This window comes from Urocitellus parryii, chromosome 1 (genome assembly GCF_045843805.1).
Source record: "Urocitellus parryii isolate mUroPar1 chromosome 1, mUroPar1.hap1, whole genome shotgun sequence".
In the NCBI taxonomy this organism is placed as follows: Eukaryota; Metazoa; Chordata; class Mammalia; order Rodentia; family Sciuridae; genus Urocitellus; species Urocitellus parryii.
In genome coordinates, this window is record NC_135531.1 from 202,461,027 (window position 1) to 202,485,113 (window position 24,087).

Sequence of the window (24,087 nt, forward strand, 5' to 3'; positions counted from 1 at the left end):
TTTTACATAAGGTACTTGAGCATACTTTGGATTTTGGTGTCCATGAGGATCCCGGGACCAAGCCCCCATGGGTAGCAGGGGCAACTGTACTGCTCAGCATACTGTGCTGAGATTTTTCAGACTACAGCATGAGAAGGGCAGCCGAGGCAGAATCCAAGAGAATCTAAACTACAGGAAGTGGATCTGAGAGTCTAAGAAAACAAAGGCAGATCTGTTCACAAGAGTGCAAAGAAGAGAAAGCTGTTCATAGAGAATCTCTAGAGATTTGTCTTTGACAGAGTGTGTATCAGCATATGCACATGAAAAAGTACCCAAGGGCTTGGAAAAGAACTATCTGAAATAAATGCAGGAAACTACCTGGACAAAAACTTAGTCTCCCATTAATCAATCTGGATAAACTGATAATTCAAAAGTATTTGAAAGTATCATCGGACTGATTGTATCTCAAAGTGGAGATTAGCCCTGGGAATTTTTTTAAATTAATTAAACTATGTCTGAGAACAGAGCTCATGAATACTAACAGGAATACAAAAATGTAAGGCACCCAACAACAAGAAATATAATGTCTACCACCCAAACAAAAAATTTTGGCAAAAATTTAGCACATTATAAAAAGAAAGGTCAATCAACTGAGTACAAACAAAAGATGACACAGATCATAGAGTTAGTAGACAAGAATATCTTTTATAAAGGTATTGTAACTACATTCTATTTGTTCAAAAAGTTAAATACAGACTTGGAGATAGATCAAATGACAGATAGATAGGTAAACTTTTTCAGAAATGAAAACTGTAATATGTAAGATTAAAACTAATGAGGACAAACCAGACTGAGATACTAAAGATGAAATGATTAGTGAATGTAAAGACAGATATCAAAACTATATAAAATGAAACACAGACAAGTTCAATGGATATATATATTAAAAATCTTCAGTAAAGATGATAAACAAAGAGAACAGAAAAAATTGGTTGAAGAAGTAATGCCCCCAACTTTCCAAATTTGGTAAAAAATTATAAACACACAGATCCAAGAACCTCAAAAAATCCACAGATAACAAACATGAAGATAACCATAGCTAAATACACTATAGTTAAACTGCTTAAAAATGGTTGTAAAAAAAAAGTCTTTAAAAGAACTGGGGGAAAAAAGGCATTTCATGCAAGAACAGAGTGAGTGATGATTGTCAGAAGCAATCCAAGTGAGATGTGGAGAAGCATCTTAGAAAAACAAAACAAAATGATACAAACAAAACCAAAAACCCCTGCCAGAATGAATTCTATACCCAGAGAGAAAGAATCTCCTTACTGAATAGTGAAGTAAGGACTTCCCCATACAGAAGCTGAAAGAATTCACCTTTATTAGCCTTGAATTTAAAAAATGCTAAAGGAAGTCCTGTAGGCATTAAAAAAAAAATGACATCTGACGGAAATAGGGATCTATGCAAAGGAATGAAAACAATAGACATGGTAAATTAGGTAACTGTATTCAATTTTTACCTTATTGTTTATATTACTTTAAAAGGTAATTGATAATCATTCTCCCCAAAGCCCTTGTATAATCAGGAGTAACACCTCAGGAAAATCCTACAAAATAGCTGTTTTAATTCTGTAACTAAGAATAAAAGTTTCAAGAATGTCCTTTGAAAATATAAATTTAACTGCAATAATAAAATACTCATAGCCTTTGTACAGAGGAAAAGGAAAAAAATCACAGAATATATGATTAATATAGGATCAGAAGCAGGGAAAACAGGAAATAGCAAGAAAACAAAAAAGCCATTTTGTTAAGTGAAGTAGGAAAGGCACCAGTACAAATCTCACTTAAGTGCAGAATTTGTAAATGTCAGTCTCACAGAAACAGAGAGCAAAATGGGGTTACCAGAGGCTGGGGATGGCAGGATTAAGGAGATGTTGATCAAATAACACACAGTTTAACTTAGGAAAAATCAGTTTAAGAGATCTATGAACATGATGATAACTATAGAAAACTGTATATACACAAAAATTGCTAAAGAGAGTAAATTTTAAATATTCTCACCACAAAAATTAAATGAAGCAAGGCATATGATAATTAGTTCAATTTAGCCATTCTACTCTGTATCCATTTATCGAAACATGTTGTACAATACAAATATATGCAAATTTGTCAATTCAAAAATGTTTTAAAATGAAAGTATAAGTCAAGAAAGCAGAAATAAAATATTCATGTCTGGTATGGATTGCAATTTGTAACTTCAAGTGAGTTTATTTCCCTCATTAAAACACAAAGATTCACATTGACCTTTAAAAAGGCAACAACATTCTATCTATAGGTAATCTACCCAAAATAAAATGCATTATTTAAAGAAATCAGATATATAATTCATATACGATGAAAAAGGAAATAAAATTTTACTATATGAAGCTACAGTTCAATTAGAATTCAAATGAAATAAGAATGTAAATATGGTTATTTTATTAGTAGGATTTATAATCAACATCGAAAAGCCACAAAGTGGGCTGGGGATGTGACTCAAGCGGTAACGTGCTCGCCTGGCATGCGCTGGACGCTGGGCTCAATCCTCAGCACCACATAAAAATAAAATAAAGATGTTGTGTCCGCTTAAAACTGAAAAATAAATATTAAAAAATTCTCTCTCTCTCTCTCTCTCTCTCTCTCTCTCTCTCTCTCTCTCTCTCTCTCTCAAAAAAAAAAAAAAAAAAAAAAGCCACAAAGTATAATGGACCAAAGACTATAGAAGAGACAGTGAAAACACAAAAAATAGTAATGCCAAAGGGGAAAGTTGAAGAAGAAAAAAATGTGTGTGGGGGGGGCAGTAGAAAAAGAAAATAGAAAAGAAGCATGAAAAGAAAGTGAAGGAAATGGAGAACTACAAGATAGAAGGAAAATAGGCAGTAAAAGAATTGAGGGCTGTTGAAAAAAAGTACAATCATAATGGACATCTAATATGTTTCAATGTTTGATGAAACAAGCAGATAGAGATAAATTATTGGAAAGAGAAAGAGGAATAATATTATAATTAATAAAGTTGAATGATTAAAGACTTCGTTCAACAGAGAATACATCCCTTTGCTAGTGCCATGGGATAGTCATAATTATATATAAAGAAGACAGCAATGTATTCTAAAACGCAGAATAATAAAGTTTATGTTTTCCTAACAGTATAATGAAACTATAATTTAGTAATTGTATTAATATTTTAATATGTATGATATATTATTCTTTCAATCACAGACATAAAAATTTCTGAACATTCTATGAGTAGCCACTGTAAAGTCTCTGCTATTGTGTTCTAAACAGTCTAACAGGGATGAAAGATGATACACAAACAAATAAATATGTTTAAATTATTTTCATTTTCTCTTTTGCCTTTCTCAATATAAGATCCTTGCCCTGGTTTACCGAAAAGAAAAATAATGAAATTAAAAAAAAAAAAAAACATCAAGCTCCATGGACAGTCTTGAATCAGCATTGCTTTGTTTACTCCTCCCACTGCAGGTTCTCCAACCCTTATGCAATTTAACAACTTAGCTTAGAGAAATTAGCTCACCTGAAATACCAGACATTACTTCTTTATGTCATTATGTTTCTGATGAAGTCTGGAAAAAAAAAGACATAATAACATAGGACAAGAAAAATTAAAGCTACACAATCTGCAATCGCAGAAAGGAAACCAAAAGCATAAAAATGAGCTCAAAATGATTGTGCTCTTGTGTGAACATTGCCTTTCTAGCCTTGGTCTAGATCACAGGAGTTGAATCCGGTGTGTGAGGTTAACACCAAGGACAGTGGAAACTCTCCCTCTACTGTTTTCCCTTCTTACTCTGGCAAGAGACTTCATTGCAGGCTGTCCTATAACACCCTAAGTATGGAGACATCATTTTATGCCAGGTACCTCAGTGAGGCCAGAATGCTTCAGAGAGTTAGCTCTTCCCTGATGTCCTTGTTCCTATGTTGGTGGAAAGAACTCAAATTGGGGCCTGACAATCTTACCTCATTGCTGAGAGGTTACTTATATAGTGGTCAACATGACTCTGAGAAGACTATGAAATGACCACCCAAGTCAGGGCCAGAAGAGGGAGACACAGGCCCACTTGAGAAGATTCAGCATCATTGTGACTGACAGAGATCAGCTCAGCTAGGCAGTAGTACCTAGGGGCATTGTTTGAGCCAAAAGGATAGTACCCATATTCCAAAACCATTGTCTTTCCTAGGACTTGCTTCAACTAGGACCTGCCCCTCAAATTCATACCTAAAATATCCACATGAATTTTTTTATTATTATTTGGGGGAATCCTAGGAACAAAAGCACTTACAAAACAAATCTTTTCCTCTTGGTCTACATAGTTTTTTGTGTATCAGTATATATTGCACTCTAGTGGGATTATCAGGGGGTGTGTAAAGAACTGAAACATCATGATCTGTATCTTTCCTGTAGAAAGTAAAGACAGGGAGGAAGGGAAGGAAGGAGGTGGGGGAGAGGGATAGAGAGAGAGAAAGAGGAAGAGAGAGAGAAAGAGAGAGCATGAGCACGCAAGCACTTGCACAGCAGGAGTGAGAGAAAACCAGTGGTAAGTTTTTTACTACCTTCTATTGTGCTATTTTGTAGATATAAAATTTCTGGTTCATGGCTGGAGATAGTTTTGGCAACTGAAATCAGAGAGTAAATCTATTTGTAAAAATGAGACAAGTAGAACCATGGCTAATATAGTAGCTTTTGGTTTCAAAGCACAGAGTAATAGGCCAAGACTCTTCAACTTGTAGCATATTGACATCATCATGTAATCATCTACTGTACTAATCATGTGCTCTCAACAAAGGAAGGAATAGCAAAGCAGTTACAAAAAAAAAAAAGGCAGTAACAAAGGAAAGTACCAGTAAAGAAAGGCACCTGCCTGAATATTTGCAATAGCAGGAAGCTGGCTCATAAAAGTAAACTGTAAACATTCACAACTAACAGATACTAAGATGACTTATAGTCCATTTACCAAATACAAAGCTTAATTATTCTTCTTTATTTTCACACTCACATGAGCTAGATCAAATAATAACATTAAAAATATGCTATGACCAAAGACCAAAGAGAGACTAATACCCTCATTGTATAATAGCAAATGATAAAATAAATTATTATAAATTATTAAAAATACTTAAATTATTTCTCCTTCACTAAATTAATGAATCTCTGCCAGTGAATAAAAACAGCATTTCCATTTCTAAAGTGCACAATCGTGGATGGATGCTTAAAATATTACTCCTGTAACGTCATTTGGGATTTCTTAACGTCAATTTAAATCATGATGACTATAAAGTTTATCAGTGCCCAGCACACCAGATACTCCAATAAATAAAATTAATATCAGGCAATTGGATCCTTTCTTAATAATTATAAAGCACTTTCACATACCACATCTCCCTCCATCTTCTTAACAACTTTATGGCATTATAAAACAGAAACAAACCCTTTACATTGCAACTGTGAAAGGTTTAAGTTCACAATTCAGTATATAAAAGAATATCATTTACGATAGAAATATAAATATGATTCACAAGTGGCTATTGTTCTTGGTAATTCATGACTATGATATCTAAACTAAGATATGTATAACATTCCTAAAGTTGGTAGTAAAGCCAAAATAGCTCAACATAAGAATAAATAAATAAACAATACAGAAATTCCTTGCTGAAGGTTTTGCAAAAGCAAATACACAGTTCTTCTCTGATATTAAGCCTTATTTATATCCCACTCCCTCGATCTTTTCACACTCACAGAGTATGTGAGTAAATTATATGCAAGAATCAATGATCAGGATCATACTTCTTATAATTTAACACACTTAAAAGACTATACTTGAAAGTCCATACAGAATGAGGTGGTTGCAAAATATAGCAAAAAATGAATATGGTATCATCTTTTACAAAGTGAAAAAGAACATGAAACTTGATTTTTAAAAAATAACTATGCCTTTGGTTCTAATATTTTATGTTTTGTTACCTAATTTGTTCTCAAGCCATGTTTGAAGCGAGACCCAGAAGAAAAGTTTCCCTGACTCTCAGGACTTTGATCTTCACATTGATCCATCTCTTCCTATGACAGGAATATTCAAATCCATTATGTGACAGTATTCATTTTCTCCATTTCAGTGGTATCTTTATTTGGAGAAGCATGTTTCATCAATGTTTCCTATTTTGTTTCTGAATAATCATCTGATGATATTCAGCATTGTATTTTTTTTATGTTTTGTCAGTAGCAGGAATATTTTTTAAAGCTTGAATATAGTAGCCAAAGATGATATCATGTTTACAATATTTACCTTATAGAACTCATTTCTTAAAATTATGTACAGAATGTAAATTGGACTTGACATATTTCCATCACTGTCAAACAACATTATTTGATTTAAGTGCTTTTATCTATTTTGTCTAAATTAATAGTAATTTTTAAATATGGTTTTAATTGTAAAAAATACCTACTTTAAGAGTTACCTTAGATTAGGAAGAGGGGAGTGAAGGGAGGGGACAGAAGGGGATGTGGGCATAGCAAAGATAGTAGAATGAAATAGACATTATTACTTTATGTATATATGTGACTGCATGACCCTTGTGATTCCACAACATGTACAATCAGAAAAATAACAAACTATACCCCATCTATGTATGATATATAAAAGTGCATAAATGCATTCTACTGTCATGCATAACTGATTAAAAAATAATATTTTTTAAAAAATTGGATTATTTCAACCAGTATAGAAAAGACTAAGTTATCATATCCTATGTTCTATTCACAAAGAGTTTCAGAAAGAAAAGGATTCTCTGTTCTTTAAATCCTCACTGCAAGAATGAAAAGAAGGGTTTCAATGGAGAGAGAATAAAGCAGAATAATAGATTTATTTTATTTAAAAACTATATAATAATAAGTGCTACAACATCTCCACTGTTATTTCTTTAAAAATGGTTATTCAGAGCAGGGCACAGTGACACATGCCCGTAATACCAGTGACTAGGGAGGCATAGTCAGGAGGACAGCAAGTTCAAAGGCAGCTCAATTTAGTGAGACACTGACTCAAATAAATAAATAAATAAACAAACAAACAAACAAACAAACAAACTGAGGATGTAGCTCAGTGGCAAAGTATCTTGGGTTCAATACCCTATAGTCCCCCAAAATTTATTCAAAGAGTATTTATAAAGAATGTACTCTTATGCTGGAGATTAAGGAAAGCCTCATACATGGCATTTTGCTCAAATACTTCATAGTATAAAGAAAAAAATGGTTAAAAAGCATATGTGTTAACAATGCTGTTAGTCAATGTCATGGGAAGCTGCAAGATAGCACTCAAGAAATCACTGCTTATTTTATTTAAGAAAGGATCATCTTCACTGATAAATGAACTCTGAATCTTGAAAAAAGACCCAAGAGTTTCCAGGTAGAATAAAAATGAATAAGAGTTTTTGGGTATAGTTATAAAAATAGGAGAGTCAGGAGAGAAAAGTGAGACATAATGTAACATAGTTTAGCAACTTTAGTACTTTATATAAAATCTTGTCATTGATATTTTTGTTCTTCATGAATCTAAAGCAAAACTAAATCAGATATTATTCTTAATTTGAAGCTCCTTCACATATACATTTTGGTGAGAAGGATATGAGGTTTTGGTTTGAATTTAAATAATAAAACATAAGAACCAAAGAAAGTACCCTAATAGTCCATTACTTTGTCATTAACTGTAATGACTAAATTATATTGAAAACACATCGTTTTGCTTTTAAAAATAAAACTTATGCTCCAGGAAGACACATGGCATTCCAATCACAAACAATTAAATAAACAAAAGAGAACTGTTGAAGTTTCTCTTTCTAGAAATAGGTTGAAATATTTATTAAATTTAGAAATCTTAAATACCATTTCCAATACCAGCCCTTTGTGATATATTCATTACAAAGTATCTGTTGATAGAAAACTGATGGCCATGAATATTACATTGAAGAAGAGATACTACTTTCTTAATTTAAAATATTTTTTGCTGTAGGATTTATTTATTTATTATTTTATTTTATTTTTTCATTTTGGTGTTGGGAATTGATTGAACCCAGGGCCTTGAGCCTGCTAGGCAAGTGCTCTACCACTGAACTACATCTTCAGCCTCTTTAGGATGGATTTTTAATTCAACTTTTATTTGGCATATGCTGAGCTACATTTTTAGTAAACTATTGTATTTAATCTTATACCACTTAGGTGTTTTGGCTAAGTTTAAGAGGCTTGAGCATGACTGGCTATACAAATGTCTGCATGGCTCTCTGTGATCCAGTCATCAATGGTAAAAAGCATAGCCCTCATGTGGACACGCTAACTACTTTTCCACTGTGTTTATAAACATGAAATCATAAATGCAATTTTGAGAAATAAGAACAAAGCTAGAATCCACATATTCTATTTCAAACTGAATTACAAAGCTCTATTAATCAAAACATTATAATACTAGCAGAAAAACAAACACACAAATCAATAGAACAGAATAGAGAGACTAGAAATAGACCCATGTATGTGGTCAAGTAACTATTGATAAAGGAATAAAGAATACACAATAGGCAAATACAACAAATGGTACCACAAAACTTGGATATCCATATGCAAAAGAATAAAATTGGAATCTTGTCTTATGCCACATATAAAAATGAACTAAAAATTGACTCAAGTCATAAACTACATAAACTTCCAGTCATAAACTACAAAACTCTAAGGAGAAAATTTAGAGAAAAAGCCCTCTGACATTAGTCTTGCAATGATTTTTTTGGGGGGGAGAGGGGGATATGGCAACAAAAGAATGGGACACAAAAGCAAACGTAGAAAATGGGATTTTCTCAAACTAAAATCCTTCTGCATAATGAAGAAAATAATCAGTGAAATGAAAAGAGAGAAAATACTTGCAAATGATATATATGATAAGGGGTTAAACATCCATGATACCTAAGAACTCATATAACTCAGCAGCAAGAAAATGAAATAACTATTAAAAAGTGGACAAGAAACCTTAATAGGCTTTTTTTTCAAATGGATATTTCTTTCACTATCACTAATCATCAGATAAATACAAATCAAAACCACAATAAAATATCACCTTACACCAGTAAGTATGGCTATTATGGAAAAAAGAAAAATAGATTTGTGTAGTTAAGGCTGTGGGAAAAAGGGAACCCTATACACTGTTAGTAGGAACACAATGGAGATTATAGAAAAAAAATTAAAATAGAGGTATCACACAATCCAATAATTCCACTTCTGTGTAATGTTTGTGGACATGTCTGTGTATCTGAGTGTGTGTATGTATGTAAATTAAATTGGTATTTCCAAAGGTAGTCTGTGTCCCATGCTCATTGTAGTAATATTTCACAATATCTGAGATAACTTCTTAAGTATCTCTTGATGGATGGATGAATAAAACAATTGTGGTACCCATACAATGGAATATTATTCAATCATAAAAGGAAATCCTGCTGTTTGTGATAACATGCATAAATCTGGAGAACATTATGCTAAGTAAAGTAAACCAGATGCAGAAAAAAGTATTCTCACTTATCTAAGAAATCTAAAACAGTCAAAGATAAGAAAGTAGAGAGTAGAAGGGTTATTGCTAGGGGCAAAGACATGGGGGAAATGTGGAGATATTAGTTAAAGATACAACAAAATTTCAGTTGCAAAATTAAATCTGAAGATCTTATAGCATGAATGATGATGGGTGTGTTAATTGATTTAATTGTAGTTATCATTCCACAACATATATGCATATAAACTAATACATTGTATTCCTTGAAAGTATTCAATCTGTGTTTTTTAATTAAATATGTGAAATTAAAAAAGAGTTCATAAGATTACTATAGGTACCTGTTTGAATTAGACATTGTGATAAAATGTGAAACTGTTGATTAGCAGAGGTTGTAAAGTGTCCATGGTTGTAAAGTGTCCATGGTTGGGGATGTTAGAACCAAAACTGGCATTTTAAAGTAAAAAAGCAAATTAAAATATATTTCTAAAATAAAAGACCATAAGTAAAAAAATTATATATGGCAAGCACTTTTTTAAGTCCTTCTACAAATAAAATATTTTTTCCTCCTGACAGCTTTTAAGATTTTTCTCTTTATTACTGGTTTTGAGTATTTGATCATAATGTGTTTCACTGTGGTTATCTTCATGTTTCTTATGCTTGGAATTTTTTGGGTTTTAGGATCTTTGAGTTTACATCAAATTAGGAGAAAAATGGGCATTATTTGGCATTAAAGATTCAGATATTCCCTCTGCCTGATTATTTGCATATTAGGCCACCTGAAATTGTCTACAACTTATGATGTTGTGTTCTATGTATTTGCTGTTGGGATTTTATTAATTTTCGTTTGAAAATTCCCTTGGGGAAAGTTTCTATTGTTATGACTTCAAGTTATTTAATGTTTTCTTCTACAATGTCTATTTCGTTGTTAATTCTACCCAGCGCATTTTCCTTTCACACATTGTGACTTTCTATCTCTCGATGTTTGATTTAAATATTTTTCCATGGCTTCTATGTGTCTACCTAACTTTTCTAACATGTGGAAAATAGTTATAACAATAGTTGAATGTCTTTTTCTGTTTATTTAATACCTATGTCAGTTCTAGGTTCATGGTGATTCATTGATTCTCCCTCATAGAAATTCTGACTTGTATTGACACAATGTTGTGTGCCTGGTACACATTATTCTGGGTGCTGGATATTTAGTATTTTAAAAAATATTCTTGCACTTTGTACTAAGACACAGTGAGATTACTTAAAATCATTTTGATTATTTTGTATCTTGTGTTTATGATTTGGTAGCCAAGACAGGGGCAAAGTTTATTTGAGGGCTAATTCTTTTCACTACCAAGACAAGCCTGACCTACTACATATGCTCACCAATACCTATGTGTTATAAAATACTGCTGTTCTTCTGGTGGTGATGGATATCCTTCTTTGTCTGCATACACTTTGGGCATTGTTGCCTCTAATTTATTTCTATGCTTCTTTCTAAACTCCCTCTCCTTGGGGAGTTTCCACACACACATGCACTGATCTGTGTTGTGCTAAATAATCAAGAGACACACTCTACAGATCTCTAGTTTCTTTTTACAAGCATATTTCTCCTTTGAGATGTTTTAGTGAATTCTAGCTGTCTTGGTCTCCTGAGACTTTCAGCTATAATTTTTCAACTCACAGTGTTTAATAAGTTCCCACTGGGTTCCCCCCTCCTGCACCACTGCTTCTAGGTACTTTCAAGACATCCATAGGTTTCACCTTATTTTTTTTTTTTTAGTTATCAGAGATTGCTGACAACTGCCTAAAGATTTTGTCTAGAAAACCATTTCTTTACCAAAATAATGATGATGATGATGATGATGATGATAAAATTTAAAAAATAAAAATAAAATAAGAAAAGAAAAACATAGCGTTAAAGGGCAAATTTATGCCTGATGGACAAAAGGGAAAAGAATTTCAATTAAGGTTAGGGATGTCCATTATTAACATGATTATCACATTTTTGGAAGTTTCATCAATGCAATGAAAATTTAAAAAGAAATAAAATGATTAACATCCATTTGATTGTAGTTTGAATGAAATTATCTTCTTAGGAAAACTGAGGAATTCACCCATAGTGTAAAAAACATGTCATTTACAATAATTTCTTTTAAAAATATTTGGCCCACAACCTGGGCTAAACATCCTGAGTGTACCATTTTTTTTCTATCTAAAGTCTGTGGACTAGAATTAGTACTAATGATAGAAAATGCGTAACACTTGCTGTATGTTAGAAATTTGTAAGCGCTTTACAGATATTGATTGCTTTATCCTTAACTTTTTCCCCCCATTTTGGTGATGTTGAAGGAACTAATGTACAGGTTACAAAAGTTGCCTGAAATGGAATTGGGATTTTAACCAAGACCAAATGATAGCGTATGAAACAGTCAAAAATCTTAATTATGACCATAAAATCCATAGATATTTACTACAACAAAAGCTTTAAAATGCAGAAATGTTTGAAATACTGATCATCCATAGTTTTACATGCAAAAGCCCTCTAGAACCACTGAAGTTATATAAATCCAATATTTGAATTTTGAAGGTCCTTACCTTCTCCATGAGAAAACCTAATCTTTGCATTTTCTTTCATATTTGCTAGGATTGTCTCACGTGTGCTCAGGCCTTGCTTGTTGTATTATTCCACTCTCTGTCTCTTGCTCTAGCATACTTGGGCACTATGTCAGGCAAAGGTGTCTCTCACCAATGATTTTCTTGAGTTTTCAATTTGCTGGAACCCTACTGATCTGTGGTAGAGCTGATAAAATTGTCAACTGATGATTTAAGTTAGGACATTATTTGGTGGTCTCCAAGGAGTTCCATGTTTCCCTCAAACTCAGAGTACCTTGATAGAACCAACTTAGTTTATATTCTCTCTCCCTATTCCTTACGGAAAAAGTGAGAACACAACCCTTAAGTGAGAACGTAGACATATTCGTCTCCATTTTTCATCTTCTACCTTCTTTCTCTTCCCTTAAGTCCCACAGACAACCTCCTTCATCTGTCTACTTTTATCTGTAATCCAAACTTTCCAAGCTTATCAACTCTAGCAAACCAACTACATCTCCACTACTTTAGATCCATGAGAGAGAAAGAGAGGAGATGTAGGGAAAGGATGGTAAAAGTAGGGATGACAGTGGTAACAACAGAATTTGAGAGAGGTAGAGAATGAAAGAAACTATAAGGAATGATAGAGATGGGGAAAAGGATAAAGGAAAGAAATGGGCGTGGAGAGGAAGAGAAGAGAGAGACATATAAGAAGAGCAAGGACCAATTAGAAGGAAAGATGAAGACTGTGTGTGTTTGAAAGAGAGGGACAAAAAGGAATGAATGACAGAGATGGAAATTTCCACAAGATGCTTGAAAGAAATCTTTAAAGGCTACAGTCTTCTTCAGAATTGACCATGTGATAATTCTTCCTTCTATTATGGGAGAAAAATATGGCTAATAACTGGTGTTAACTGACCCTTAAACATCTCAAAGCAAGATTTTCAACACTTCTTTACTGAAGTAAAAATGTAAATATATTCCTACAAAGGACAAGCATATAATTTGTTTGAAAAAGTCTTATGAGAATATTGTTGGTATTCAGAAAATATGCTTGCTTTCTGATAAGCTTTTGGAAATTGAAGGGCAATAATGTTGGAGAAGTAGAAAAATCAATGTTTCAGTTTAAGTACAGTAATTCTTTTCAGATATCTAAGTAGAACGGTCAAATAGACTTGAAAAAATATGTAAAGTTTAAGGCAAAAGTCAAGTCTGTGAACAAGGATTTGTGCATCAGTGATCTATAGCTGGCACATATCATTAAATGTGTGTGGTTATTTAGGTAGAAATTATGCATGGAAAAGGAAGGTTCCTGGAGCTTTCCAACATTTACAGCAGAGGAGGAAAAAAATCAGCAATGTGTGGTATCACTTTTATGAGTAAGCATTTCAAAGGAAGAACACGGTCAGCCATGAAGAGACACATGCAGAAAATGAGACCCTGGCAGTTTTCTCTATGAAGCTCATTTGAGATCTTGATAGAAGCAGTCTTAGTGGAACTTAAGAAAAATATGTGTGTGATATAGTCTCAAAAATAACTTAAACAGTCATGTGGCATATCATCATGTTCAATCTAATATCACATCATAGTTGAAAAAGTATTTTATAGTTTACATTTAACTAACTTATATTCTGTTTTTATTATTAAGATATAATTTTTCACAATAGCTAAGCTATGAAACCAACCTAGATGCCCTTCAACAGATGAATGGGTAAAGAAATTGTGGTATCTATACATAATATAATATTACTCAGCCATAAAAAAGAATGAAATTATGGCATTTGCTGGTAAATAGATAGAACTGGAGACTATCATCTAAGTGAAATAAGCCAATCCAAAACAAACAAACAAACAAAAACAAAGGCCAAATGTGCTCTCTAATATGTGGATGCTCACACAGGATGGGGGCGGGGTGCATAGGAAAGAGAAGTTTATTGGATTAGACAAATGGGGAATGAATGGAAGGGAGGGGTGAGAGGAATAGGAAAGACAGTAGAATGAATCAGACGTATCATTCCTATGTTCATATATGAATATATGACCAATTCTTGATCTGATTCTGAGATAAAAGTGAATTAAACATGAAGCATCTATAATATTTAGTTAAAGTAGAGGCATGCAACACCTAATCAATCCAGTTCATTTCTTTGTAGTAATTTTGAAGCAATAATTTCTATTTAAAACATTCTTATTGTTCTATACTGGAACAGAATCAGATTTGTACAGTTTAAGTACAGAAAATATTGAGGGACAAAAATGATCATTTAATCCCATAGTGTCAGTGACTTGAGTCCACAGACTGTGCATCCCTTACTGAATGAAGGTAAGCTCTAAGCAAAACCTACACATTCTGAGTTATTTTAGCTGCTTGATAAATATATAATTAAGATTACTCAGATAACAGTCTGACTAGGAAAGCAGGAACCATAATAAAATCAAGGTAAACAATTATCTGAGTTTTGTTACAACTCATAGAGCAACAACCAACTAGAATTAAATGTACAGATCTTCAGTGCTTAGCATGTGGGGCTTGGCACTCCATAGGTGCTCAATAAATATTTGTGAAATGAATCAAAAATCTGTTCAGGAGGAAATAACATCTATCAACATAATAGTTCTTTGAATGAAGAGCCTGTTTTGCAAAATAGTACAAGAGTCATAGTAAAATAATTATTTAAAGATTTTAATAAATTAAAAATTAAACTTCAAAAGTCTGAATTAGGTTGTGTATTGGTTTCTGTCTCTAAAAAGCAATAACTCATTGTCAAAAATGAAGCCTTATAAGCATTTTTTCTCCAAAGGAATCAAATATCCTTTAGACATCAAATTAAACCCCAGTTTATTTCTAACACATGGTAATTGAATAAATGTGCATTCCCAGTAATACCCACAATTTCATCTCTCCTATTACAAATGTTCATCCAACATGAGCATATTTTAGGCTGGTCAAAATCAACACCTCTATTAAACAGTATTTTCCTCCAGTCAATATTTTTCTCATTCAAACATTTACTTTCAGCAATCCTAAAACTCCAGAGATCTAAATATAGGCAACCTCAACTTGAAAAAATTCACAGCTAAAACTAACATATACTCTCTGCCAATCTGTGCACCAGCTGTGGATTAAAATGTGCTGAAAAGCAGAACATTTTGTCTCTTCAGTGATCAAGTAGTCTCTTGCAACATATACAACTCTTCATTTAACAGAGTAAGGGAGGGGTGTGGCAAAAGAAAGGAAAGAATCTGGGTAGTTCTGAGGTGTCCAGAAGGTGCTGAAATCCACTTTGTAGTCATCACTTGGTTCTTCAAGCAAAAGCCTGTGTGAGTATTAAACAGGGTCAGTGAGAGTTGTGGTGACTGAGTCAGATTCTTGGAAATAGAGTGTCTTTCTGACTTTTCCAAATTACTTTCAGATTTGCTTCCTGTTTATTTTCTGGCAAACATTTAAAAATATCCATCCAAATGAGGTCGCATTTGCAAAGACTTGAAAATTCCATGCAATTGCATAGTTCCAGAGAAAAATGACAGATTTATTACAGGGACAAGCATTAGCCACACTGATCAATTAATTTTAAAATGTGAAGGTCTTTATACATTAATATCATATTTGCCAATATGAATTCTTCTAACATTTATAACATAAAATTGCTCATATTTTTAAATATTCTATAACACAAATGCTTCACTTGTTTATTCATTTTAAATCATCTCAAAAATTGTATGGGTTTATCTAGCACAGGATGCTTTATTTAAAAGACCAGATGCTAGCCTGACCAGCATAAAAACATCACAAAGGGAAAAATAATCTTAAAATTGTTGACTGCAAATTCATGCTGAATGTCCTTTCAGTATTTTTCAGAATGGTCATATTTTAGTGGATACTCTTGTCTAGTGGAAGAGCTATTTATTTTACTTATTTATCTCCCCAAAGAGTAAGTTCTGTTGTATTTTAACCATATGGAAAAGTGAGTTGTTATCTAATAAAAGCATGTATTATTTAACTTTAATGACCTTTAACTTAAATTCTTCACCATAATTGTGTAAATCCAAAGTACATGTATTTTACTAGGCTTGCTAAATTTGGAGTTTTTATTCATTGACATTCAAAATGAAAATCTTACAATAAATGAAGAAATGTAAAAGGAAAAATATTTCTACATACATGGATACATCAATATAGCATATTAAATAATTTAGATATTATCTCAATGAAAATAAAAGGTAATAGAAATTTTGTGTAACATATCAACCTTTAAAATTTACAATTTTAGAAGTAGAAATATGAAAAATTAAAGCAATATAAACAATATCTCACTTGTAATTAAACTAGATTGTATGCTTTTTAAAACACTTTCTCTTTATTATCTCTGTGAACTTTACAACTACTTTCTAAGATACAGATACATTATTTTTATTTTTTAGGTAAGAAGACTGAAATTAAATTATTTTCATAGCCTTAAAACTATTCTCATCATTTATGTTTTGTGTAACTTTTTAATCTTCAAATACATATATACTCACTCAAACACACACACATCACTGAATTACAATCAGACAGTGAAATAAAAAATAGACTTCTGGCTGTCATGTCTCTTCAAATGACAAAGAAGCCAAAATTGATATATGAATTTTTAAAATGACATAGGCAATCAGTTTAAAGGCACAACAAGGAAAAAGAAAGAAAAAAGCATAATTGGTTGAAATTAAAAAGTGGATGTCTTTTCTTCTATTTAATACTGATTTTTCCAAAATTCTAATCAGAACTCAGGATGTGAATTTCACCAAAACAAGGCCACACCAAGAAAGCTAAGAGAAGCACAGTTTAGCTTAAGGGTCACTAAATTGCAAACTATATTCAGCCCACTTCAATCAATGTTTCAGAAATGATCGGAGCTTTTGTCACTGAGTTTTGTGGTTAGTTTTCTCTGGCCAACTTAAAATCTCCATCTTGGATTAACTTGCAAAAGGTACAGAATTACACATCCCAGGTCACAGCCACCACTTAGGTTTCTGTAGCTGTGATGGCGAAAGCATGGGACACTCAGGTTACAGAACCATATCAGAAATACCATCAAATTGTCTTCTTTCAGACTCAACATAAAAATTCTTCTGAAATTACCATTTACTTTTTTAAATTTTGAAATTTAAATACTAGGTATTACACAAAAATCAAAGGCAAACATAATTGATTCCAGAGGATTTGCTCTGAAAATAAGAACTGGACAAATGTTGAGTTCAAATAGACAGCTGTTCATACTATCCAGGGTTTTGAAAGTCCCTTTTGTTCTCATGTATTTGTCTTGCAGCACCTCAGGGTATCTTGAATCTCCACTACACCCTAAGATTCTCAAGGTCACTAGGAAAGTTGGTGACATCAGGATGCACATCACACCTCTAGTCCCTATCACCTATAATCACCTATGGTCACCTCCATTTGAATTCTTGTTTTTCTGGGTTTTTGTTGTTGTTGTTGTTTTTTAAAAAGCTTAATCAGTTACCTGAAAGGGAATAAAACCCAGGACTTGCACACTGAAGGGGAAAGTGTGACAAATGGGCTTTCTTTGGAGGAAGATGTATAATTGGGAAAATAGGAGTGAAAGAAAGTGAAGGCTGACCAGAGGGAGACGATTGGGAGGGATGGGTTGCTCTGTTCTCGCCAATTCCTGCTGCACGGAAACCATGCCTAGGCACATCCTTTGTTCTAAAGCAGACATTGTGATCTTTGAACTCACAGATTCAGTGTCTGTGTCCTTACATTTCAGCAAGTGCCAGCATTTTCCTACCACACAGTAGAAACCTAGGAAACTACCATGGGGTCTTTGACACCTGGTTAAAGAGGAAGTCTCCTAAGTGGGATGTCTGCCTCAGTGTTCTGCCTGGACACTGTCTGAAGGCCAGCTCTGTTATGACCTCCATAGCTGAGTGCTAGGTAACAAAGAAACAAAAAAAAAATAGTATTTCTAACATCAGATATTGTGAGGAGTAAGACTTGTGAGCATAGAGTCAGGGTCTTGAGAAGATGGGGGATAATGAGATTCAAGAGTCACCCTAGAGAGGTTCTATAGTCTGTTGTCTAGAGGAAGCCCCAGAAAATGCATCCAGGAGACAAGAAACACAAACTTGAAGTGAGTTACCAGCATGGCCTGATTTATTTTCTCAGGGTTTTTATTTACTTTTTTTTTTGTAAGTAATTCTTATTAACTAGAGGAGACTTGGGAAACATATGGATGAAAGTATACATCACCTGAGATTTTTACCACCTGGAGATAATCACTAATAACATTTTCATAGATTTCCTCCCAATCTGTTCTTTTCCTCTGCATATATAGCTGTAGATAAAAATATAAAGAGATGCTTTTGCCTCATATGGTGCATATGGTTGTATAAACCTTTTTATCACTCAATGAACTGTTGTGAATATTTTCCTAGTAACCTAAATTCTGTAACATGATTTGAAGGCCACAGCATCAAGTATAGTGTATGCTATGCCACTTTGGGTGCTGTTGACCCACAGGAGCTCACAGGCAAACAGAAGTTATCTAGTTACCAGTTTCCTCTGAACTTTGAAAGGCTCTGAATCTTGGCTCTGTTCTGATATGAGCCTCATCTTGGACACCACCACCCATCTGCCCCTGCCTCACACCTCAGCAACCTCTAAAAGAAACTTCTGCTGAACTGCCCATGGGCTTCAATGCACCTTCAAGTCTGGCCAACTGTGCCTGAGTTAACTCTATAACCCCATTTCCTCAGCCTCCACTAATGCTCCCTGCCTCTCTTCCTAGGTGAGATGCCAGCATATCTTATTTCTGAGCCCATGTCAATGACGAGAAGGACACAGAAGAGTATTAACAAAAATGAATCCATGTTCATTAGTACCTTGTTTGGTGACTCCCATATGGGAATGTAGAGTTTGGTGTGGCAGTACCCAAGATCCCTCCATGCACAGAGGAAGAGAATCTTCCATAGACTTTTGCCATGCCCTTTCAACAAGTATTTATTGGGTACTTACTATGAACCAGAAACTGTGCAACATGATCCCATATTTAGGTAGCCTGCATTTCAGGAGCATAAAGAAATAAAAAAAATACCAACTATGATTATTTGTATAAAATGTTATCAAAAAGAGGTTGAGAGTAAAGGATATATTATAGACAAATTATAAAGAGAATAGTCAGCAAACAGTACTCTGAAGTTGCCAACACATTGGGAAGCGCTCCTTTCTCTAGGGCATTAAAGAATTAAATTCACTGTCTTAGAATTTTCTAAAGCACCCAAAACATTACAGACTAGGATCCTTAGCACTTGGATATTTCCATCTCACACATCCTCTGTCCCACCAATATCTTATCTATTTAATGTTATCTCTCATTAAAATATGCTTATCACCACCTCACTGGAATTGCTTAAATATGCGTACTGAATGAGTTAAAGGATAGAACATGATAAAATGCATCTTTCTTTCCAGCCTGCAGCAGTTCAATACATAAATTATGTCTTTCATCCTGGCAACTCCTCAGCAACTAAAACTATGTTTGAAATAGGAAAACAGGAAATGCCACAGAAAAAAATGTGTCTCTTTGTTTCTTTGGAGAAAAGAAAAACCTTCTCATTGGAAGTACTCTGTAGAACACAGAGAAATTTTCTAGGGTCCAAGCAATTGAATTTCAGCTCTGACTCTTGCTTAATGTAGTGACCTGAGATAAATTGACAATTACATTGAGCCTCAGTTTCCTCATCTGACAGTACAACATACCTTGCAATATGAGTTTTAGAAATTCAAATAATATATGGAAAGCAGTTATCTTGGGGTCCACATATAGTATCACTTGATAAATAGTTGTTGTCATCAGTTCTTATGATATATGAATTGTTATTCCCATTTTATCTGTGTATTATACTCATATCAACCAGGCTCAGAGAGGTTAAATAACTTATGCAACTGTAGAGTCAATATAAGTTTTTATTATTTATTTATTTATTTATTTATTTATTCATTCATTCATTCATTGGTACTGGGGAGTGAATCCAGGGGCGCTTAACCACTGAGCCACATCCCCAGCCCTTTTTAGGGCCTCACTAAGTTGCTGAGGCTACCTTTGAACTCTCAATCCTCCTACCTCAGCCTCTTGAGACACTGGGATTACAGGCATGTGCCACCAAGTCTGGCCAACATATGGTTTTAACTCCTGAATTCTACTCTTAAATTTGTTTGGAGTCCTACCAGGGAGTTAAGTGTAGAATAACCTCTTAAATTCCATAGTCAGCATTTCAGGTACAAGGTCATTAAAAGCAACATTTGGCAAATGGAAGGTTGTGTGACGCCAGAATGTACCTTAAAATCAAGAACCAAGGCTGAGTGATACTTTCCTACAATTGTCTTAATTGAGGCAAGACTCAACTCAAGGGATGGAAGGAGAACAAGGGGGTTAAGGAAGTTAGGACCTAGCACACTAGAGAGTGGTGAGAGGAAGGTACTATCAGGAGTCCCAAAGATTGTACGTATGCACCAGACACCCGTAAAGACAACTGAATGAGACTGTACTTGAAAAATATTTTTACTCTAAGATAGGAAAATGTCATATTTTAAAATATTAATCCCCAAATGGCAGAGTGCTAGCTACTAATCTGATTATATAGAGATCTTTTCTTGAGTGGAAAGGATTGGTACGAGAGAGAAAATCTACTGGTCAAACCATGACATTTAGGTTCAGCTAGAACTAAAGAGCAGGAAGAAAGGCAAAAATGAAAGCTTTTGGAGAGGACCAGCATGGGAGCAGGAAAGAGAATAGAGAAAAAAAGGAGGATGCACAGCCTATAGGGAATGGTGGGGCTCTTGTCATTGTTTGAATGTGTATAAGTGGGGCACTGAGGATTGAAGCCAGGACACTATATTATTGAGCTACCCAGTCCTTTTAAAAACTTGATTTTTATTTCTATTTTGAGGCAGGGTCTTGCTGCATTGCCCAGGCTGGCCTTGAACTTACGATGCTATTGTCTCAGGCTCCTGAGTAGCTGGAATTATAGGCCTACACCACCGCACCTGGCTAGTCATAGGTTTCTTAGTAATAAAGTGGTATTGAAGGACCCACACAGAAGCCCAGCAGTCATCACTTGATCCTGAGGACCGATTCCAAGGCCCATCAGATGGGAGGGTGGGGAGGGACTGAAGTATCTGGTGTATTTCTTGATTTAGTCAAGGTTTCTTCAGGAATAGGCAGGAGATTGAGCCCACGTCATAAGACTTCATGGTTTGTGTCTGAAAGTGTTATACAAAAGAAACATTGGAAAATGAGGCCCAAATTGCACCTCCACTTATCTTCATAGGTATAGTTACTTACAAATAGAATTTTAATCAGGAGCCTGGACTCTGCAGTCACAATTGGTGTGGTACTAAGTATGTAGATGATCTCAGGGAAGGTCTTTTAGCATAAAATCATCCACAAGTAACATTGACTGAAGCTCCCATTTCTATAACACAATTTATTTCCCCACTCCATGTTAGACTTTGAACTCTTGGTAAGGAATTCTTAACCACAGAAACCTGCCTTGAGTATTTAGAATTTAGATATTAGAATTACAGTAGAAAATTTGTTGAGTGCAGGAAGGGAGAATTTTGTACTGACTTATTATAGTAACTCCAAAGTATTGAACTTGTTTGAGCATCAATTAGTCTTTTTTACTTATGCAATACTACAAAGACAGACCCAGCTATAGAGGATCAGGTTGTGGGCATGCTTTCCCAGGGGTGCAAGCTTTTCACATCTATGTATGCAAGAGTTGGGGATGGAGTAACAGGAGTGAAACTAAGTTGGTTTTTTTTTTGGGGGGGTGGGTACTGGAGATTCAACTCAGGGGCACTTTACCACTGAACAACATCCCCAGCCCTATTTTGTTATTTATTTAGAGAAAGAGTCTCACCGAGTTGTTTAGCACCTCGCTTTTTTGTTGAAGCTGGCTTTGAACTCACAATCCTCCTGCCTCAGCCTCCCCAGCTGCTGAGATTGCAGGAGTACATCACCATTCCTGAAACCAAGGGTTTTTTTCCCACAATGTTAGTAAGAAAATAGAAGCAACAGATGGAAATATCAAGGACTTCTCTCTAGGCATTAAACCACCCTTAATAATAAAGATGTTTACCATCCATATCATTTCCTTCAGACCCCCTTGTCTGCTAATCCTTTTCCCAGGACAAAGTATTAAGTCCTGTGATATAGCAACCTGCCCAGGTCAACCCTGCTGAAATTATGCCTGATTTTTCCAGTGTGAGGCTCTTCAAACTGGTTTCTGGATCTTCTTGATGTGACCCAATCATTTTCTGATTGTTTTGTTTGTTTGCTTCTGAAAAATATCCTCAGCTCTTGAATCAACCAGTTCTTCAAGAATTCCTGGTTTCTTTTGGTGAAGAATGATACTGAGAAATCCTGATTGGGGGGTTTTCCCATTGCTAAGCCTGTGCTGCTCCCAATTTCTCACAGCAGACAGCTGGGAAAGGTTTAAATGAGTATGCATGTGTGCATGTGTGTGAACCATAATTTACATAATTTACCTCTCTATATGTTGATGTGTTTATATGTATTGAAACTCCAGGGCTTATTTATTTTTTATTTATTTCTGTATTTATAAATGTGTTCTGATACCTGTATCATCTTATTCTTGGCATTGCTGCTTGTTTGATCCAACCCTAAGCAAAGATAGTCCCTGTCCCCAGCCTTGCAGAGATGTCCTCCTCATCCCAACAAGGCTCTGAGCCTGAGCAACATGCCAGGCTGCTCTCCGCAGTTTTTGTAAAAGCCCCTCTCCACTCTCCAACTCAGATACCCACAGTATAGCCACTTAGTTATGTACAAATAGAAGAAACATCTATAACATTGAGAATCTATGATCTATATTTTACTTTTCAGTGCCTTAAGAAGAATTGATTGAAACAATTTTGTATTTACTTTCTAATACACAACAGTCTTCACTATGGTACATGTTCAAATGCATTTGCTTAGTACAGAGTCTGACAAACACTGCTTGTGGGTTGAATTCTGCCTGTATACAGTTCCATATATTGACCATATGTGTACAACTATGTGTGTATATATACATACTTTTACAGGTCCTTTTAAAAACTTGTATTTATTTTTATTTTGAGGCAGGGTCTTGCTAAGTTGCCCAAGCTGGCCTTGAAATTGTGATGCTATTGCCTCGGGCTCCTGAGTAACTGGAATTACACGCCTGCACCACTGCACCTGGCTAGTCATAGGTTTCTTAGTAATAAAGGTATTGAAGGACCAACCCATAAGCCCAGCAGTCATCACTTGATCCTGAGGACCTTGATTCCAAGGCTCATCAGATGGGGGTACTTGAACATATTGACTGTATATGTACAACTATGTGTGTGTATATACATATATATACAGTCAGTATACAGCAAGCTAAGAAGGGTTTTTACATTTAAAGGGTTGTGGGAAAACAATATGTGACAGAGACCATATGTGACCCAGAAAAACTGAAGTATTTACTATCTGGCTCTTTACAGAAAACGATCGCCAACCCTGGTCTGGGGTATCTGATGGCTTTGCCAAGGCATCTAACTTAGTTACTAGGAGGAGTCACATAAAATGAAATAAGTTTCTGAGCTCCTTTTAGTATCAAAGACTCAAAATAAGTAGCAAGTAACATTGAAATTGCCATTATATCAAAACAGAGTGAGTGAGTAGCTCGCAAAATCATCAGTGAAAGCAGATAGTGCTAAGGATGAAATCTAAATCACCCCACTCTTTATCTAACATAAGTGTGCCAAGCTCCATTTGCCTCTGATTTGCATGTCCATTAGCAGAAGTCTGGCCTCCAATACTATTTATTTCAATCAACATCTTCTCATGGAAACTCCTAAACTTGATTATGAGTCTGTACAACTATAGGATTATAACGCTAATTCAAATTCAACATTAAGTGTATTTTGAAT